This window comes from Salmo salar, chromosome 03 (assembly GCF_965601325.2).
Source record: "Salmo salar chromosome 03, fSalSal1, whole genome shotgun sequence".
Classification (NCBI taxonomy): Eukaryota; Metazoa; Chordata; class Actinopteri; order Salmoniformes; family Salmonidae; genus Salmo; species Salmo salar.
Window position 1 is genome coordinate 101629340 of NC_138293.1, and position 21001 is coordinate 101650340.

General features: G+C 39.1%; 1 protein-coding gene across 1 annotated transcript in view; it reads right to left on the reverse strand.

Annotated features, from left to right (window-relative positions):
- Window positions 1-21001, reverse strand: part of LOC123741907 (NLR family CARD domain-containing protein 3) — a 79666-nt gene that overhangs the window by 3364 nt on the left and 55301 nt on the right. The gene's annotated exons all lie outside the window — the stretch shown is intronic.

Consider the following 21001-nt stretch of genomic DNA (forward strand, 5'->3'; position numbering starts at 1 on the left):
CCAAACCGCTATATATCAATTTTCCCGAAATTCAGAGATAGTGAAAAAACAATCTAATCATGTCATGGGGTTGTTCATTGACATACATGTATTTGTTTAAAATCTATCCCTGTCACGTTCGTTGTAATGGATAGACCAAGGTGTAGCGGGTACGTGAATGCTCATTTTTATTCACCAAAAATAAACAAGAACACAACCGACAAACAGTCTTGTAGGCTCTCACAGCAGTACAAAGAAACAATCTCCCACAAACCCCAAAACAAACATACTCCTAATTATAGGACCTTCAATCAGAGGCAACGATAGACAGCTGCCTCCAACTGAAGGCCCCAACACCAATTAGAAAACATAGAAATACAACCAACTAAACAGAACATAGAAATAAACTAACATAGAACAATAACCAAAAACCCTGGAATACATACATCTAACACCCCTCTACAACACAACCACCCCGAACCATATAAAACAAACACCCCCTGCCAAGTCCTGACCAAACGATAAGAACAAATAACCCCTTTACTGGTCAGGACGTGACAATCACTTGATGGTTTCATTTCAGAGAGACAAATAATCATGTTTTTTTCTAAATGCTATATATCTGCCTCACTCTCAGAGAAATCAGTAGTACTGCTAGGTTTTATACAGTAATAATATATATCTGCCTCACTCTCAGAGAAATCAGTAATACTGCTAGGTTTTACACAGTAATAATATATATCTGCCTCACTCTCAGAGAAATCAGTAGTACTGCTAGGTTTTACACAGTAATAATATCTGCCTCACTCTCAGAGAAATCAGTAGTACTGCTAGGTTTTATACAGTAATAATATATATCTGCCTCACTCTCAGAGAAATCCGTAGGTACTGCTAGGTTTTATACAGTAATAATATATATCTGCCTCACTCTCAGAGAAATCAGTAGTACTGCTAGGTTTTACACAGTAATAATATATATCTGCCTCACTCTCAGAGAAATCAGTAGTACTGGTAGGTTTTACACAGTAATAATATATATCTGTCTCACTCTCAGAGAAATCAGTAGTACTACTAAGTTTTACACAGTCAAATGTGACCGACCGACTCAAATCGGTCTTACAGTATGTAGCAACATTTGAAATTGTGTTTTTTACTTTTTATAAAAGGAGACTCAGGGCTAGAAAATGGTATATCACAGTATAGCTTCCGTCCCTCTCCACGCCACAGGGACCCTCTGCAGACATCGACAACAGTCACCCTCGAAGTACCGTTACCCATCGCTCCACAAAAGCTGCGGCCCTTGCAGAGCAAGGGGAACAACTAATTCAAGGTCTCAGAGCGAGTGACGTCACTGATTGAAACGCTATTAGTGCACGCCCGCTACCTAGCTAACAATTTCACACCTGTTACACTATATAGACTCATGACTAGAGAATGGTATATGACAGTATAGCTAACTAGCTAACCATTTCACACCGGTTACACTATATAGACTCAGGGCTAGAGAATGGTATATCACAGTATAGCTAACTAGCTAACCATTACACACCAGTTACAATTTATAGACTCAGGGCTAGAGAATGGTATATCACAGTATAGCTAACTAGCTAACCATTTCACACCAGTTACACTATATAGACTCAGGGCTAGATAATGGTATATCACAGTATAGCTAACTAGCTAATCATTTCACACCAGTTACACATACACTACAGTTGAGGAACAATGGGAAAGTAATTCTGCTTTGAAGGTTGATAATCTTGTAACCTCACCTTTTACTGTGTTGGTACATACTGGAGAGCTTTTCTTTTTCTACAGGGCTGTTACTTTGGCAGATAACGTCACCCAACTAAATACATCGTTTTATATATAAAATTAACTAAATGTATGGTGATTTTGGTTTATGTCAGCTTCATTGTTTGTTAAGCTATAAATGGTTATTTTATGGTTTTAAGTGGTAAAATGAACTAGAACATTTTTCATTTTGCAGTTCTGTGTGATTACTACTTTAGTAAGGAATTACACATTATTCAGTACTCCTGCAGTTGCAACATAATTCCAATAGATGGCAGCATAAGACCACAAATTATATTTCAGAATGTTAGTTTAGTTCTCCCTGAACACACTTCCCCTCACAGGAAAACTCCTGTGTGCACTTCTTTCTGTCCCTTTCCACACTGCTAACGCAAGAGGAAGGACAGAAGAAGCATTTAACAGATTACTGTGAAGTAATATAATGACGATGCATGTTTATTATCACCTGTTTTTATGCTCATGTTTTGAAATTATACTTCAGTAATATAACGATTATCAATAAGCCTGAACATTAATTCAGTCACATCTGGTCAAGAAAAAAGTATTTTCCTAGTATATTCATTGTTAAATGCTCGCACAAGTAGTCATCTCTGCCCCTCCAAAAAGCTTGTGCTGTCAGCTGCAGCAAGCACTCTGCCTTTGCGTGCAAGCGAGGGGCACAATGAGGTAATTTTGATTACCACAAGGGTTGCATGATGGAATTTATTGGCTGGAAGATGCACTTGTCTATTCTATTTCGAGGCTGTTTAGTCCCAATATGAGATATTAAGAAAATATTTTATGATGAAAGTATACTAGAGTATAGGTTTAAGCATCTGACTAGTGATTATTTACCCTGGGTTCAATACCTGCTCTCATTACTATTTCTTTGCTCTCCGAAAAACAACACAGCCTTAAAACGAGATATATAACTAAATAAAGTAATGAGTGACCATTTTAGAAAATCATGGGACATAAAGTCTTTGGTTGCAATCTATTTTATGTCAATCATATTGCTGCTTGTAGACTATAGCTGATGCTTCATGGTATATGCTGCCATCTATTGGAAATATTTAGCAATTAAAAGTTCTTAATTCACGTACAGACATTGGTGAGGCAGCTGAGAAATAATGTGTATTTTTCTTGTTAATTCCTTAGATCAGTCTCAAACCTGCCCCACCTATCCCACGCCAATTGATGGACTTTCACATAGAGGTTACCAGGTCACCCAGTTCAAACCACATTAGAAAAATAAAACTAATGTGTCTTGTTTATCAAGTGTTCTGCCTTGAAACAATAAATATAATAATATAACAAAACAATAAAAGCTAAATGCTTAGACAGGTTTTACCATCCATCTAGTGTTCTAGGATACTTTACCCTAGAATTTGGGTTAGGGGTTAAGGCTAAAATAGGTTATACCTAGGGTTAGGGCTAAAATAGGTTATACCTAGGGTTAGGGCTAAAACAGGTAATTCGTAGGGTTAGAGTTTCTGTATAGCACTTTGTGACATCTGCTGACGTAAAAAGGGCTTTATAAATACATTTGATTGATTGTTAGGATTAGGGTTTTTAAGGCAAAAAACAGTATAGGTTTATAGCTCTCTTGCTCCTCCCTGTGGCCTTCTGTGGGTACTACATAACTCATTCGCGACACTTGCTAAATTCATAATCTGACGTAGGAACTGAGTCAGATCTACAAATCAATGAGCTAGACCTGTCCATTTGGTTAGAAACTCAGTGAACCTACACAGCTTTCGCTCAATTCGATGCCTAAAATTAAGATTTCGATGCATATCAAATTACCCAGCAGCCATTTAGAAACAACAAATCGTCAAAAAAAAAAAAAAAATCTTTAATAAAAAAAGGAATTCTGGCTGTTTAAATCTGCAGCATCTTGAAAAAGAGGACAGGGACATGCATTTTGTTTAGGTTGTATACCTTTTTCTGAAAACAAATATGGTTAACAATGACCAGAAAATGTTTAACGTTTGATGGGTATCCGCCAGCCATCAGCTGAAGCATGAGTCACCACAAGGTGTACCCAGGTAAACAGTGAGCTTGCACACAAAGTACTTGTGACGCTGGTAATGGTAAGTCACCTGAGATAAGCCTACAATGTTAACGCAGGCAGGTCTTATTGATAACAATAGCGAAGCTGCCATTGTGATGCAGAACAATGAGCTGGGAATAGAACGTTCAGAAGGTGAGTTGGTGCCACGGTGCTCAATTAAACTAATAGGAGCTGGCAGGGTGAAAAATGCACTAAAATAAGGTCTGTTTTTTTGCGATGACTTCATAACCAGGGACATAAGGCAATATTATGATACTATTTTTCGGATAAAAACTAGTTAATTGCATCCGCCATGGGGCTCCATGGCGGATGCAATTAACTAGTTTTTATCCGAAAAATACGTTGTTAACAATATTGTTTATCATAAGGTACTGGGCTCCATGGCGGATGCAATGAACTAGTTTTAATCAGAAAAAAAGCATAGTCAAAATTGGAATGTGTCCAGCCTACTTGAGGCCCTATGAAAATAATATTCAAAAGTCCGGTCCTTGGACACAGAGGGGTTAAACACTAAAGTTACCGTCCATCTAGTGAAGAGAGGAGAACCGGACAGAGGTAGCCAGGATTCGTCAACGAGAGAGAGAGAAGCCCTCCACGGGATTTAACAGGTGGAAGAAACAACCAGGGAGCTCCATCGGTCCACAAAAAATACAGGCGGCCGGTGTACGTTTGACATGTTTGAACGAACGTAAATAGATTTTATTTTGACTTTTCGTTGTGACTTTTCCCTCCCCCGTCCTACATTTTGAGTAGCCTACCGAACGCACTAACAACATGGAACAACTTGGAGTTATTTGGACCTAAATTATGAACTTTGTCGAAAGAAACAACATTTGTTGTGGTCCTGGGATTACTTATTGGTCCTGGCATATACTTATTACATATGGATAGAAAACACCCTAAATTTTCTAAAACTGTTTGAATGGTGTCTGTGAGTATAACAGAACTCAAATGGCAGGTCAAAACCTGAGAGATTCCTTTACAGGAAGTGGCCTGTCTGACCATTTCTGGAACTTCTTTGCCATCTCTATCATTTACTAAGGATCTCTGCTCTAACGTGACACTTCCCACGTCTTCCATAGGCTCTCATAGCCCGGGAAAAAAGAGAATGTCGTCATTCCAGCCCCAGGCTGAAACACATTATCGCCTTTCTCAAGTGGCCCATCAAGAGACACTAGCTTATGCGCGTGACCCCGACCGCCCCCGCCTTTGGGATTTTTTCCTCTGTTTGCCGAAAAGGAGATTCCCTGTCGGAATTTTATCGCTTTTCTACGAGAAAAATGACGTAAAAATTGATTTTAAACAGCGGTTGACATGCTTCGACGTACGGCAATGGAATAATTTGAATTTTATTGTCAGGAATTGCGCCAAGCGCGCGACACTTCTTTACTATTTCGGATAGTGTCTGGAACGCACGAACAAAACGCCGCTATTCGGATATAACGATGGATTATTTTGGACCAAACCAACATTTGTTATTGAAGTAGACGTCCTGGGTGTGCATTCTGACGAAGACAACAAAAGGTAATGACATTTTTATAATAGTAAATATGATTATGGTGAGTGCTAAACTTGCCGGGTGTCTAAATAGCGAGCCCGTGATGCCTGGGCTATGTACTTAGAATATTGCAAAATGTGCTTTCACCAAAAAGCTATTTTAAAATCGGACATATCGAGTGCATAGAGGAGGTCTGTATCTATAATTCTTAAAATAATTGTTATGCTTTTTGTGAACGTTTATCGTGAGTAATTTAGTAAAATGTTAGCGAATTCCCCGGAAGTTTGCGGGGGGTATGCTAGTTCTGAACGTCACATGCTAATGTAAAAAGCTGTTTTTTGATATAAATATGAACTTGATTGAACAAAACATGCATGTATTGTATAACATAATGTCCTAGGGTTGTCATCTGATGAAGATCATCAAAGGTGAGTGCTGCATTTAGCTGTCTTCTGGGTTTTGGTGACATTATATGCTGGCTTGAAAAATGGGTGTCTGATTATTTCTGGCTTGGTACTCTGCTGACATAATCTAATGTTTTGCTTTCGTTGTAAAGCCTTTTTGAAATCGGACAGTGTGGTTAGATTAACGAGAGTCTTATCTTTAAATGGCTGTAAAATAGTCATATGTTTGAGAAATTGAAGTAATAGGATTTTGAAGATTTTGAAAATCGCGCCACAGGCTGGCAGTGGATGTTACGTAGGTGGGACGAATTCGTCCCGCCGGTCCCATAGAGGTTAAAGGTAAGGGAATAGTTCTAATGTTATTTATGATGTTAGATGACTCCAACATGCCGGCTAACTGTATAGCCTAGTGTATTTTTCTGAGCGCAGTAGTCAGATTATTGCAAAGTGTGCTTTCCCAGTAAAGTTATTTTGAAATCTGTCAATGCGGTTGCTTTTACGAGATATTAATCTATAATTTTTTGAATAACAGTTTAATATCTTATCCACGTTTTATAATGAGTATTTTTGTAAATTCACTGGCAGTTTTGGGGGAGACACATTTTCTCAACGACACGTGCCGATGTAAAATGCTGTTTTTGGATATAAATATGAACTTGATAGAACAAAAATGCATGTATTGTCTAACATAATGTCCTAGCAGTGTCATCTGGTGAAGATTGTCAAAGGTTAGTGCATAATTTTAGCTGGTTTTCTGCTTTTGGTGACGCCTGTCCTTGAATTGAAAATGGATGTTTGTACTTTTTTGGCTATGTACTGTCCTCACATAATCTAACTTTATGCTTTCGCCGTAAAGCCTCTTTGAAAATCGGACAATGTGGTTAGATTAAGGAGATGTTTATCTTTTAAATGGTGTAAAATAGTTGATTGTTTGAGAAATTGAAATTATTAGATTTTTGATGTTTTGAATTTCCCGCCTTGCTAGCAATCCCGTCAGTGGGATTAGGTTACCCTCGATCCCCAAGAGGTTAATTAAACACTTGAAATTCTTTTGATAGGGAATGTTCTGGGAACCTGGGATACAAAATGTAGATAAAGTTCTTAGCCTTCATTTGTCTAATGTAGTAAGAAACACGGTTCTGAAAGGGTGGTATGACTTTTGACCCCTCTGGTGACTTTTCCTTTTGTGGTCTGATCAGCCGCAATGAAAAGCCATTTGGATGGTGAATTTAAGGTCATTTGTGATACTGACTTTAAGGAAATTTGTAGAAATGATAATTATGATGGAGTTAAAGTTCTTAGACACAATTGATAATTTGAACCAACGAGAAGACAGAATGACGATTAGGGTACAATAATTTTTCTTTGTGGAGTAGTTCAGATTAGTCATTTTGATCTGATTATGTTATGTGAATATTGTTTGATAATTAGGGGTATTTTTTACATTATCTAGATAAGTTTATTTTCCCTTAGGAAGTCAGCTGTGGTTGTATTCAGTGGAAGAGATTTAACACAACAAGGCTGTGGAATTAATATAATAGTATTATTATATTTTGTTGTTGAATAAGTTTAGAACCTCTTGATGTTCTCCGTCCCGTATGCGGAATCAACATCCAGCGTAAAATCATTTCGCCATATTCATAACCGAACAATAGAAAAATGTTTTTTTTTTTCTTTCAAATATAGGACTATTTTATATCGTTTTATAGATACACCTCTCCTGAATCGAACCACGTTGTCCGATTTCAAAAAGGGTTTACATCAAAAGCAAAATATTAGATAATGTTAGAGGAGTATATCGTCAAAGTATTCACATAGCCATTTTCCGACCAACCACATGCATCACAAATAACCAAAAAACAGCTAAATGCAGCACTAACCTTTGACAATCTTCATCAGATGACACTCCTAGGACATCATGTTACACAATATATGCATTCTTTTGTTCGATAAAGTTCATATTTATATATAAAAACAGCATTTTACATCGGCGCGTGACGTTGAGAAACTATTTTCCCTCAAATGCATCCGGTGAAACAGCGCTATAATTTACTAAATTACTATTCGAAAACATTTTTAAAATGTAATATTGTCATTCAAAGAATTATAGATGAACATCTCGTGAAAGCACCTGCATTGCCAGATTTAAAAATAACTTTACTGGGAAATCACACTTTGCAATAAAAGGGGATGCTATACTCAGAGAAATAGGCTAGCAATACAGGTCTGCGCCATCTTGGAACAATCGAATATCAAAGTTTCTAAAACTGTTTGAATGGTGTCTGTGAGTATAACAGAACTAATATGGCAGGCCAAAACCTGAGAAGATTCTGTACAGGAAGAGCCTTCTTTGACCATTTCTTGGCATTCTACACTCTCTTTATTGAAAACAGAGGATCTCTGCTGTAACGTGACACTTTCAAAGGCTCCCATAGTCTCTCAGAAGGCGCCAGAACGTTGAATTATGACTTTGCAGTCCATGGTTGAAAAACAGTAGCGCATTTGGATAGTGATCGAGCTGAGAACAATGAGACGGGAGCGCACGTGCACGAGACAACTCCATGTTCAACTTTGAGTCTTTGAACGAAAACAGGGTTTCCCGGTCGGAATATTATCGCTATTTTAAGAGAAAAATAACATAAAAATTGATTTTAAACAGCGTTTGACATGCTTCGAAGTACGGTAATGGAATATTTTGAAATTTGTTGTCACGATACGTGTCCGCGCGTCACCGTTCGGATAGTGTCTTGAACACAAGAACAAAACAGAGGATATTTGAACATAACTATGGATTATTTTGAACCAAAACAACATTTGTGGATGAAGTAGAAGTCCTGGGAGTGCATTCTGACGAAGAACAGCAAAGGTAATCCAATTTATCTTATAGTAAATCTGAGTTTGGTGAGTGCCAAACTTGGTGGGTGTCAAAATAGCTAGCCCGTGATGGCGAGCTATCTACTCAGAATATTGCAAAATGGTATAAAATAGTCATATGTTTGAGAAATTGAAGTAATAGCATTTCTAAGGTATTTGAATATCGTGCCACAGGATTACACTGGCTGTTGAGTAGGTGGGATGCAAGCGTCCCACCTAGCCCAAAGAGGTTAAGTAGCTATGGAATAAGACAGCAGACAGAGAAGTCCTCCCTGCACTGCTGAGACCTTGATGGGTTGGAAGTAGCAGGAGGAGAGCATAATACAGGAAGAGAAGATAAAAGGGACGCAGAAGGATTAGATAACAGTTAGGGAGTGGAGACCAGCATAGTTAAATTATAAACAGGTGAGGACAGAAATAATACTGGGACAGACAGAAAGACATAATAAGAATAAAAGGGAATTTGGTTCACTTAGCTTATATTAATTCATGGAGAGACTATCGGCTCCATTGGTTTAAAAAAAAATGAAAAAATGAAAAAAATGAAAAGTTAGGAGGAGAGGCATGTATTTTAGTTTTGATTCTAACTTTATGTTTGGTAAATTCGCCAAGAAGAGATATGACTATTTACACAGACAAGCACATATGCATCAGAGAATTGTTACAGAGTAGCTAAGGATGTATTGCCCTGGGAGAATTGGACATGTGGAAAATGAAAGGGGGCAATCCTACAAGAGAAGGGCTGACATAAGGATAATTTACTAACCTTACCAAAAACATTGTTTAGATATGCAGCAATATTGATACATGGCTTGAGCCATGTATAAATAGGGGGAGTATGGTAGAGCAGGTGATAGAACAGGTTAGGATAATTACTTAAACAAATTGTTTGTTGTAGAATATCCATTCCAACATTTGGAAATGGAGTTATTGAGGGGAAGAAAGGGTGTTTAACAATAATAGATAAGTATAGCAAATGGGTAGAAGCGTTCCCAACTTACTTGGTGGACATGATTATGGTAGCTAGAATATTAAGTCAAGATATTATCCCTAGAGTTGGTTTACTAGGATCTATCTCTTTAAAGGATGGATGACATTTTAGCTAATCAGATAAAGCCTATAGAATGCCAGAGTTAGGGAGAATAGAGATACCAGAACAGGTAGACATAGAAATGGAAGAAATACTAACAGAACACATGAGATGACTGTTTGTTAACCAAATCCATATGTCCAAGAATTTGTATCCAACAGGTGAATTACAGGAGAAGGTGATTCATTCAATCCAACCAGGAGACTGGGTGTGGATCCAGTCCCTGAGGAGAAAAAACTGGAAGGAACACCGTTGGGAAGGCCCATACCAGGTTCTGTTAAACCACTGTCTTTGCCATTAGAAAAGCTGAAAGAGTCATTTGGGTCCACGTTACCCACTGCAAGAAGGAATGTACACATATGAGCACTGCTGATCACACACAGAGTTAGGAGAAGAACCGAGTACCAACAGGGTCCGGGGGCTACCTCCTTAACGAAGATTTCCTATCCCGACCGTTCATCACTGTGTGTGCTCCTAGAGGTGTGAGTATGGGGTGGTACCAAGCAGAGAGACTAAGGACAGGAGAGGGTTGGCGGTTTTGGGGAAGAGTAGAAACTCTGAGCTGCATCATAATCTAATCTTTCTGATACATTCAGATCCACCACCTTCCGGTACTAATCATACGATACCGTTGTCATTGAGAAGAAGTAAAATATAAACTATATAATACACTGATGAGTGACGTACAGAATGAGGAATCAAAAAAGATCAGGATGTAGGTTTAACCCCTGGTCGGGCTCGGGACGGACATCCAGCTAAAAATCCTAACCCAATTAGCATAACAAAATGTAATTTTTTTTTTCTTCAAATATAGGACTATGTTATATCGTTTTATAGATACACCTCTCCTGAATCGAACCACGTTGTCTGATTTCAAAAAGGCTTTTCAACAAAAGCAAAACATTAGATTATGTTAGAGGAGTATATCGTAAAAGTAGCCACATAGCCATTTTCCGACCAACCACATGCATCACAAATAACCAAAAAACAGCTAAATGCAGCACTAACCTTTGACAAACTTCATCAGATGACACTCCTAGGACATCATGTTACACAATACATGCATTCTTTTGTTCGATAAAGTTCATATTTATATATAAAAACAGCATTTTACATCGGCGCGTAACGTTGACTAACTATTTTCCCTCAAATGCATCCGGTGAAACAGCGCTACAATTTACTAAATTACTATTCGAAAACATTTTTAAAATGTAATATTGTCATTCTAAGATTTATAGATGAATATCTCTTGAAAGCAACTGTAATGCCAGATTTAAAAATAACTTTACTGGGTAATCACACTAGCGTTACATGTCAGCGCCATCTTGGAACAATCGCATATCAAATCTAGTCTTGTATACTATTGTCAATAATCCCTTACCTTTGATTATCTTCATCAGAAAGCACTTCTAGGAATCCCAGGTCCACAACAAATGTATTTTCTTTCCAATAGCTTGTTCTTGTTAGCGCGTTCTGAAGGCTGCACCAAAAGTTCCGACGTGCCCGGGACACCTCTTTCGAAAAAAATCATTTTCTTTTCATTTAGGTTCGTTCAAAGATGTCAAACGTTGTATAACATAAATCTTTAGGGCCTTTTTCAACCAGAGCTCCAATAAGATTTAAGGGGGAAGATTGCATTGTCTTTCAAAACGTTTCGAAAGGGGAGGGTAGCCAGGGGCGCCGGCGTCATAATGGTGATGGCCCTCTCTGTGTGACCACGTTCCACAGCGTGTCATTCAGTCAGTTTTCACAGTAGGAGACTCAAACCACTTTGTAAAGACTGGGGACATCTAGTGGAAGCAATAGGAAGTGCTCAATGAACTATTGCTCACTGTGTGATTTATAGGCAAAGAGATGAAGTTGAGTCCGCAATTCAGAATTCCACTTCCTGTTACGATCGGTCTCAGGGTTTTGACTGCCATATGAGTTCTGTTATACTCACAGACACCATTCAAACAGTTTTAGAAACTTTAGGGTATTTTCTATCCACAAGTATTAATTATTTGCATATCCTAGCTTCTGAGTTTGAGTAGGAGGCCGTTTAAAATGGGCACGAATTTTTTGCAAAAATCGCTGTAGCGCCCCCTATCCTAGGCGAACGACAAGAGGTTAAGGTAAACATTAAAAAAAATCCTGGGGAAGCAGTCAACTGTACAGGAATTGGGGATGGCCAGATTGAAGTACTCAGCCAACCCACCTCGGTTCATCTTAACTCCTGATGAGTACCAGTGTTATAGATACAAGAATGGCACCGAGAACTTAGATGATATTAACCTGTTGGGGCTAGGGGGCAGTATTTTCACGGCTGGATAAAAAAACGTACCCGATTTAATCTGGTTACTAACCCTACCCAGTAACTAGAATATGCATATACTTATTATATATGGATAGAAAACACCCTAAAGTTTCTAAAACTGTTTGAATGGTGTCTGTGAGTATAACAGAACTCATTTGGCAGGCAAAACCCTGAGACATTTTCTGACAGGAAGTGGATACCTGATGTGTTGAATTACCTTTAAGCCTATGCCATTGAAACACACAGGGGCTGATTAATGTTTTGGCACTTCCTATTGCTTCCACTAGATGTCACCAGCCTTTACAAAGTGTTTTGAGTCTTATACTGTGAGATCTGACCGAACAAGAGCCATGGAACGGTGATGGCCGATTAGACTCTGGCGCGCGAGGTCATGTTGGGTACCCTCGTTCCAATACGTTTTAAAAGAGAATGCATTCGTCCACCTTGAATATTATTCATGTTCTGGTTAAAAAAGGCACTAATGATTTATGCTATACAACATTTGACATGTTTGAACGAACGTAAATATATTTTTTCCCCTCGTTCATGAAGTGAAGTCCGGCGGGCTTAGATCATGTGCTAACAAGACGGAGATTTTTGGACATAAATGATGAGCTTTTTTGAACAAAACTACATTCGTTATGGACCTGTGATACCTGGAAGTGACATCTGATGAAAAGAATCAAAGGTAATGGATTATTTACATAGTATTTTCGATTTTAGATCTCTCCAACAAGGCCGTTTGTCTGTATCGCAAAGCGTATTTTTCTGGGCGCAGTGCTCAGATTATTGCAAAGTGTGATTTCCCAGTAAGGTTATTTTTAAATCTGGCAAGTCGATTGCGTTCAAGAGATGTAAATCTATAATTCTTTAAATGACAATATAATATTTTACCAATGTTTTCTAATTTTAATTATTTAGTTTGTGGTGCTGACTTGACTGCCGGTTATTGAAGGGAAACGATTTCCTGAACATCAACGCCATAGTAAAACACTGTTTTTGGATATAAATATGAACTTGATAGAACTAAAAATGCATGCATTGTCTAACATAATGTCCTAGGAGTGTCATCTGATGGAGATTGTCAACGGTTAGTGCATCATTTTAGCTGGTTTTATGGTTTTGGTGACGCCTGTCTTTGAATTGACAAAACATTACACACAGCTATTGTCAATGTACTCTCCTAACATAATCTAACTTTATGCTTTCGCCGTAAAACCTTTTTGAAATCGGACGACGTGGTTAGATTAAGGAGATGTTTATCTTTCAAAGGGTGTAAGATAGTAAGATAATTTTGACATTTATTTGGTTTCAAATTTGCCGCTCTTGAAATGCACCTGCTGTTGATAGGGTGCACCACGGGTGGCACGCTAGCGTCCCACATAGCCCCAAGAGGTTAATGGCTGAAAGTAATCGTTAACCTCTATGGGCTAGGTGGGATGCTAGCGTCCCCCCCGTGGTGCACTCCATCAACAGCAGGTGCATTTCAAGAGCGGCAAATATGAAACCAAATAAATGTAAAAATTCAAATTTTTCAAACATACAACTATCTTACACCCTTTGAAAGATAAACATCTCCTTAATCTAACCACGTCGTCCGATTTCAAAAAGGTTTTACGGCGAAAGCATAAAGTTAGATTATGTTAGGAGAGTACATTGACAATAGCTGTGTGTAATGTTTTGTCAATTCAAAGACAGGGTCACCAAAACCATAAAACCAGCTAAAATGATGCACTAACCTTTTACAATCTCCATCAGATGACACTCCTAGGACATTATGTTAGACAATGCATGCATTTTTAGTTCTATCAAGTTCATATTTATATCCAAAAACAGCGTTTTACTATGGCATTGATGTTGAGGAAATCGTTTCCCTCCAATAACCGGCAGTCAAGTCAGCACCACAAATTAAATAATTAAAATTAGAAAACATTGGTAAAATATTATATTGTCATTTAAAGAATTATAGATTTACATCTCTTGAACGCAATCAACTTGCCAGATTTAAAAATAACCTTACTGGGAAATCACACTTTGCAATAATCTGAGCACTGCGCCCAGAAAAATACGCGTTGCGATACAGACTAGCCGCCATGTTGGGGAGATCTAAAATCGAAAATACTATGTAAATAATCCATTACCTTTGATTCTCTTCATCAGATGTCACTTCCAGGTATCACAGGTCCATAACGAATGTAGTTTTGTTCAAAAAAGCTCATCATTTATGTCCAAAAATCTCCGTCTTGTTAGCACATGATCTAAGCCCGCCGGACTTCACTTCATGAACGAGAGGAAAAAATATATTTACGTTCGTTCAAACATGTCAAACGTTGTATAGCATAAATCATTAGTGCCTTTTTTAACCAGAACATGAATAATATTCAAGGTGGACGAATGCATTTTCTTTTATAACGTATTGGAACGAGGGTACCCAACATGAACTCGCGCGCCAGAGTCTAATCGGCCATCACCGTTCCATGGCTCTTGTTCGGTCAGATCTCACAGTATAAGACTCAAAACACTTTGTAAAGGCTGGTGACATCTAGTGGAAGCAATAGGAAGTGCCAAAACATTAATCAACCCCTGTGTGTTTCAATGGCATAGGCTTAAAGGTAATTCAACACATCAGGTATCCACTTCCTGTCAGAAAATGTCTCAGGGTTTTGCCTGCCAAATGAGTTCTGTTATACTCACAGACACCATTCAAACAGTTTTAGAAACTTTAGGGTGTTTTCTATCCATATATAATAAGTATATGCATATTCTAGTTACTGGGTAGGATTAGTAACCAGATTAAATCGGGTACGTTTTTTTATCCAGCCGTGAAAATACTGCCCCCTAGCCCCAACAGGTTAATGTGACTGACTTAGGTTTGAAAGATGAGTAGAAAATTCTTAACCTCACAGCACCTATAACTGATGAAGGGTGGGCTAGTACCAGCAAAGGATGCATACGACAGAAACTACCACAAAGGGTGGTTAGGAACTTGTGCCCTGGGGTTATAGGTCCAACCAGTTCAAGTTAGTCATCAGAGGCCAGTTATAAGAGGCTAAAGTAGGCACAGGCAGAGTTTTGACCAGGATAGGAGGAGCTTTGTCTAGATGGATGCTATTGGCATCCTCAGGGAAGTTCCAGATGAATACAAAGCTATGAATCAAATATGTGAAGGCTTTAACACTACATTATTTTAGTGGGTGACAATAAATAAAAATGTGGATTGGATTAATGACATCTTTTATAATCAACAGATTCATGAATGAAACCGGGGATGCAGTAAAGAGGTTCTCTGACCAATTATCCACCACCCCCCTCATGACCTGGTAAAATAGATTGACTCTCGATATGTTATTGGCAGAAGAGGGCGGTGTAGGTAGAATGATTAGGTTCATTGCTGCACGTACATTCCTGATAACACAGCTCATGTTTGGGAAATGGAAAATGGAAAAGTGTTGTAAGAACTGTATTATGGGCTGCTTTCACCTGTATGAGTGTGTTTGTGTTGTGTGGTTGTTGTTTGGTCCCATGTGCGAGAGGTCTCATTTCCAGGGTTCTGGAGAGATTGATAACGGAGGAGATGGGCAACCGGAATGATTCCTTTGATGGAAGTGACCCCAGAGGACACTGAATCCAGCTCGGGGCAAAAGATGGGTCTGTCTGAGGACGATCCTTGGTTTGCTGTTGAGGAAGTGGTTGAATAAAGCCTATCCGAAATGTTCTCATATGTGTTGAATGTAGCAGCAGGTGGATGTGAAGGTTTTAAGTTCTGGGACAAAGAGTCTGTCCCACACATGTTAGGTCTAGCCACTGACGCAAGAAGGTCTTCTTTTTATACGTTTTTAAATAATAATGTTCTGAATTTATGCTGTGTACTATTTGTCTTTCCTTATGTGAAGGTTTGAAGTTCCTGGGTGGCTGGTAGTCAACCGAGTACAAGTTAGGTGTAGCTGGAGGACTGAAGGTTTTTTGTTATCGTTATTGCCTATTAATAAAAGTGTTTGTATTGTATTTTAGTGAGTGACACCCTAGTGGGTGTCAAAAGGGGAATCCTAAATTTCTCAGAAATTTCTTACTGGGAAATGTTCACACCCAGAGGGTGTGAAAAGGGGGATTGTTGGGTTATATTTTCTTAAACTAGTTGTGGTGCATAGCTTATGAATACTAATGCTAAACATAAGAGGTTTATATTGTATTAACATAGATTGAGCAACATATAATAGAAATGACTAACTGGAGGGTTGCTGGCTAGTAGGAGTGTAGGCTGAGTAGACTCGTGACCCACACACACAATGCCTGGTTGTGGGGCCGCTCAAGGACAGGTGTACGGGAGGGGCTGATAGAATGGAAGATAGCTGTAGCACAAAAGCAGAAACTGTCCTAACTGTAGCATAAAAACAGGCACTGTCCTTGGGTGTCTGACTCTCGGGTACACACATGAAGATAAGCTAGAAGACAACTATGCTTGGCAACAAAGATGCGTCTAGAGGCTGGGACCAGCCTGCACGCCAGCGATAGGATGAGTAAGTTTAAACCACGCTCATCCTCCCTCTGACAGGCCAGCAGTGAGTGGAAACTATCTCTGTCAGAGTATTTAATGAAAAGCAAAGGATGTGTCACTCAGTTCTCTGTTTGCCCTGCGAGGTGTTACAGTGAACCCGTATATACGAAGATTGCATTTACCATTTATTCTGCTTGACTAATTCTATTAATAAACAGCTGAAAATATATTCAGTAGCCTAGTGTTAAATTCTGTTCTGATACCAGATTCGGTTGACGCAACCTAACACTGCGCAGCATTCGCTCAATTCTATGCCTACGAACAAAGACTTGGATGCATCTGAAATGACCTAGCAGCCATTTAGAAACAACAAGAGTCCAAGAAAAGTGTTATTTCTTAATTTTAAAAAGAATGCTGGCTATTTAAATCAGCCACACCTTGAAAAAGAGAACATGGACATGCGTTTTGTTTAGGTTGTATACCTTTTTCTGAAAACACATATGTTTAACCATGATTAGAAAATGTTTAACCTCTATGGGCTAGGTGGGACGCTTGCGTCCCACCTACGTAACATCCACTTGCAGCCTGTGGCGCGATTTTCAAAACCTTAAAAATCCTATTACTTCAATTTCTCAAACATATGACTATTTTACAGCTATTTAACCTCTATGGGACCGGCGGGACGAATTCGTCCCACCTACGTAACAGCCACTGCCATCCTGTGGCGCGATTTTCAAAATCTTCAAAATCATATTACTTCAATTTCTCAAACATATGACTATTTTACAGCCATTTAAAGATAAGACTCTCGTTAATCTAACCACACTGTCCGATTTCAAAAAGGCTTTACAACGAAAGCAAAACATTAGATTATGTCAGCAGAGTACCAAGCCAGAAATAATCAGACACCCATTTTTCAAGCCAGCATATAATGTCACCAAAACCCAGAAGACAGCTAAATGCAGCACTCACCTTTGATGATCTTCATCAGATGACAACCCTAGGACATTATGTTATACAATACATGCATGTTTTGTTCAATCAAGTTCATATTTATATCAAAAACCAGCTTTTTACATTAGCATGTGACGTTCAGAACTAGCATACCCCCCGCAAACTTACGGGGAATTCGCTAACATTTTACTAAATTACTCACGATAAACGTTCACAAAAAGCATAACAATTATTTTAAGAATTATAGATACAGACCTCCTCTATGCACTCGATATGTCCGATTTTAAAATAGCTTTTTGGTGAAAGCACATTTTGCAATATTCTCAGTAGATAGCCCAGGCATCACGGGCTCGCTATTTAGACACCCGGCAAGTTTAGCACTCACCATAATCATATTTACTATTATAAAAATGTCATTACCTTTTGTTGTCTTCGTCAGAATGCACACCCAGGACGTCTACTTCAATAACAAATGTTGGTTTGGTCCAAAATAATCCATCGTTATATCCGAATAGCGGCGTTTTGTTCGTGCGTTCCAGACACTATCCGAAATAGTAAAGAAGTGTCGCGCGCTTGGCGCAATTCCTGACAATAAAATTCAAAGTATTCCATTGCCGTACGTGGAAGCATGTCAACCGCTGTTTAAAATCAATTTTTACGTCATTTTTCTCGTAGAAAAGCGCTAAAATTCCGACAGGGAATCTCCTTTTCGGCAAACAGAGGAAAAAATCCCAAAGGCGGGGGCGGTCGGGGTCACGCGCATAAGCTAGTGTCTCTTGATGGGCCACTTGAGAAAGGCGATAATGTGTTTCAGCCTGGGGCTGGAATGACGACATTCTCTTTTTTCCCGGGCTATGAGAGCCTATGGAAGACGTGGGAAGTGTCACGTTAGAGCAGAGATCCTTAGTAAATGATAGAGATGGCAAAGAAGTTCCAGAAATGGTCAGACAGGCCACTTCCTGTAAAGGAATCTCTCAGGTTTTGACCTGCCATTTGAGTTCTGTTATACTCACAGACACCATTCAAACAGTTTTAGAAAATTTAGGGTGTTTTCTATCCATATGTAATAAGTATATGCATATTCTAGTTACTGAGTAGGAGTGGTAACCAGATTAAATCGGGTATGTTTTTTATCCAGCCGTGTCAATGCTGCCCCCTAGCCCTAACAGGTTAAAGACAAGACTCTCGTTAATCTAACCACACTGTCCGATTTCAAAAAGGCTTTACAACGAAAGCAAAACATTAGATTATGTCAGCAGAGTACCAAGCCAGAAATAATCAGACACCCATTTTTCAAGCCAGCATATAATGTCACCAAAACCCAGAAGACAGCTAAATGCAGCACTCACCTTTGATGATCTTCATCAGATGACAACCCTAGGACATTATGTTATACAATACATGCATGTTTTGTTCAATCAAGTTCATATTTATATCAAAAACCAGCTTTTTACATTAGCATGTGACGTTCAGAACTAGCATACCCCCCGCAAACTTCCGGGGAATTCGCTAACATTTTACTAAATTACTCACGATAAATGTTCACAAAAAGCATAACAATTATTTTAAGAATTATAGATACAGACCTCCTCTATGCACTCGATATGTCCGATTTTAAAATAGCTTTTTGGTGAAAGCACATTTTGCAATATTCTAAGTACATAGCCCAGGCATCACGGGCTCGCTATTTAGACACCCGGCAAGTTTAGCACTCACCATAATCATATTTACTATTATAAAAGTTTGATTACCTTTTGTTGTCTTCGTCAGAATGCACACCCAGGACTGCTACTTCAATAACAAATGTTGGTTTGGTCCAAAATAATCCATCGTTATATCCGAATAGCGGCGTTTTGTTCGTGCGTTCCAGACACTATCCGAAATGGTAAAGAAGTATCGCGCGCATGGCGCAATTCGTGACAATAAAATTCTAAATATTCCATTACCGTACTTCGAAGCATGTCAACCGCTGTTTAAAATCAATTTTTATGCCATTTTTCTCGTAGAAAAGCGATAATACTCCGACAGGGAATCTCCTTTTCGGCAAACAGAGTAAAAAATCACAAAGGCGGGGGCGGTCGGGTCATGCGCATAAGCCCAGAGTCCCTTGATCGGCCACTTGAGAAAGGCGATAATGTGTTTCAGCCTGGGGCTGGAATGACGACATTCTGTTTTTTCCCGGGCTCTGAGCGCCTATGGAAGACGTGGGAAGTGTCACGTTAGAGCAGAGATCCTTAGTAAAAGCTAGAGATGGAAAAGAAGTTCAAGAAATGGTCAGACAGGCCACTTCCTGTAAAGGAATCTCTCAGGTTTTGACCTGCCATTTGAGTTCTGTTATACTCACAGACACAATTCAAACAGTTTTAGAAACTTTAGGGTGTTTTCTATCCATATGTAATAAGTATATGCATATTCTAGTTACTGGGTAGGAGTGGTAACCAGATTAAATCGGGTATGTTTTTTATCCAGCCGTGTCAATACTGCCCCCTAGCCCTAACAGGTTAACATTTGATCACTATGCACCAGTCATTGATTAGAATGTTGATTACCACAATGTGTACACAGGTGAACATTGAGCATGATCTCCAAGTAGCCATAACTCTGTTAATAATAAGTTACCTGAGGTCAGTGTTCATGGTTAATGTCGGCAGGTCTCATTGATAACAATAGCGAAGCTGGGAATAGAATGGCATTGTGAAGCAGAACAATGAGCTGTGAATAGAACGCTCAGAAGGAGAGTTGGTGCCACGATGCTCAATAGAACTAAGCAGGGTGAAAAATATCCTAAAACATGGTCTGTGTTTTGGGGATTACGTCATAACTAGAGACATAAGATAGTGTTATGAAACTGGGCTCCATGGCGGATCCAATGAAGTAGATTTTATCAACAAAAAAATGTACTTGAGGCGCCCGGAATTTAACATTCAAAAGTTTGGTCCTTGGACACAGAGGGGTTAAACACTAAAAGTTACCGTCCATCTAGTAAAGAGAGGAGAACCGGACAGAGGTAGCCAACATCCATCAACGAGAGAGGGAGAAGCCCTACACAGGATTTAACAAGTGGAAGAAACAACAGGGGAGCTCCATCGGTCCACAAGAAATGTAGGCAGCCGGTGATGAAGTAGTGGTAGCTAGGATAAACTAGGATGCTGCTGGTAGAGTAACTAGCTAGCTTACCTAGCTGTACCGACTAGCTAGCAGGTCGTTCATCTGTGCGTCATCTCAAGGATGATGACGAATCCGACCTATATCTATCCTACCCTGCCTTTCCAAGGTCTTCGAAAGCCAAATTAATAAACAGATCACCGACCATTTCGAATCCCACCGTACCTTCTCGAATGTGCAATCCGGTTTCCGAGCTGGTCACGGGTGCACCTCAGCCACGCTCAAGGTACTTAACCTGTTAGGGCTAGGGGGCAGCATTGACACGGCTGGATAAAAAACATACCCGATTTAATCTGGTTACCACTCCTACTCAGTAACTAGAATATGCATATACTTATTACATATGGATAGAAAACACCCTAAATTTTCTAAAACTGT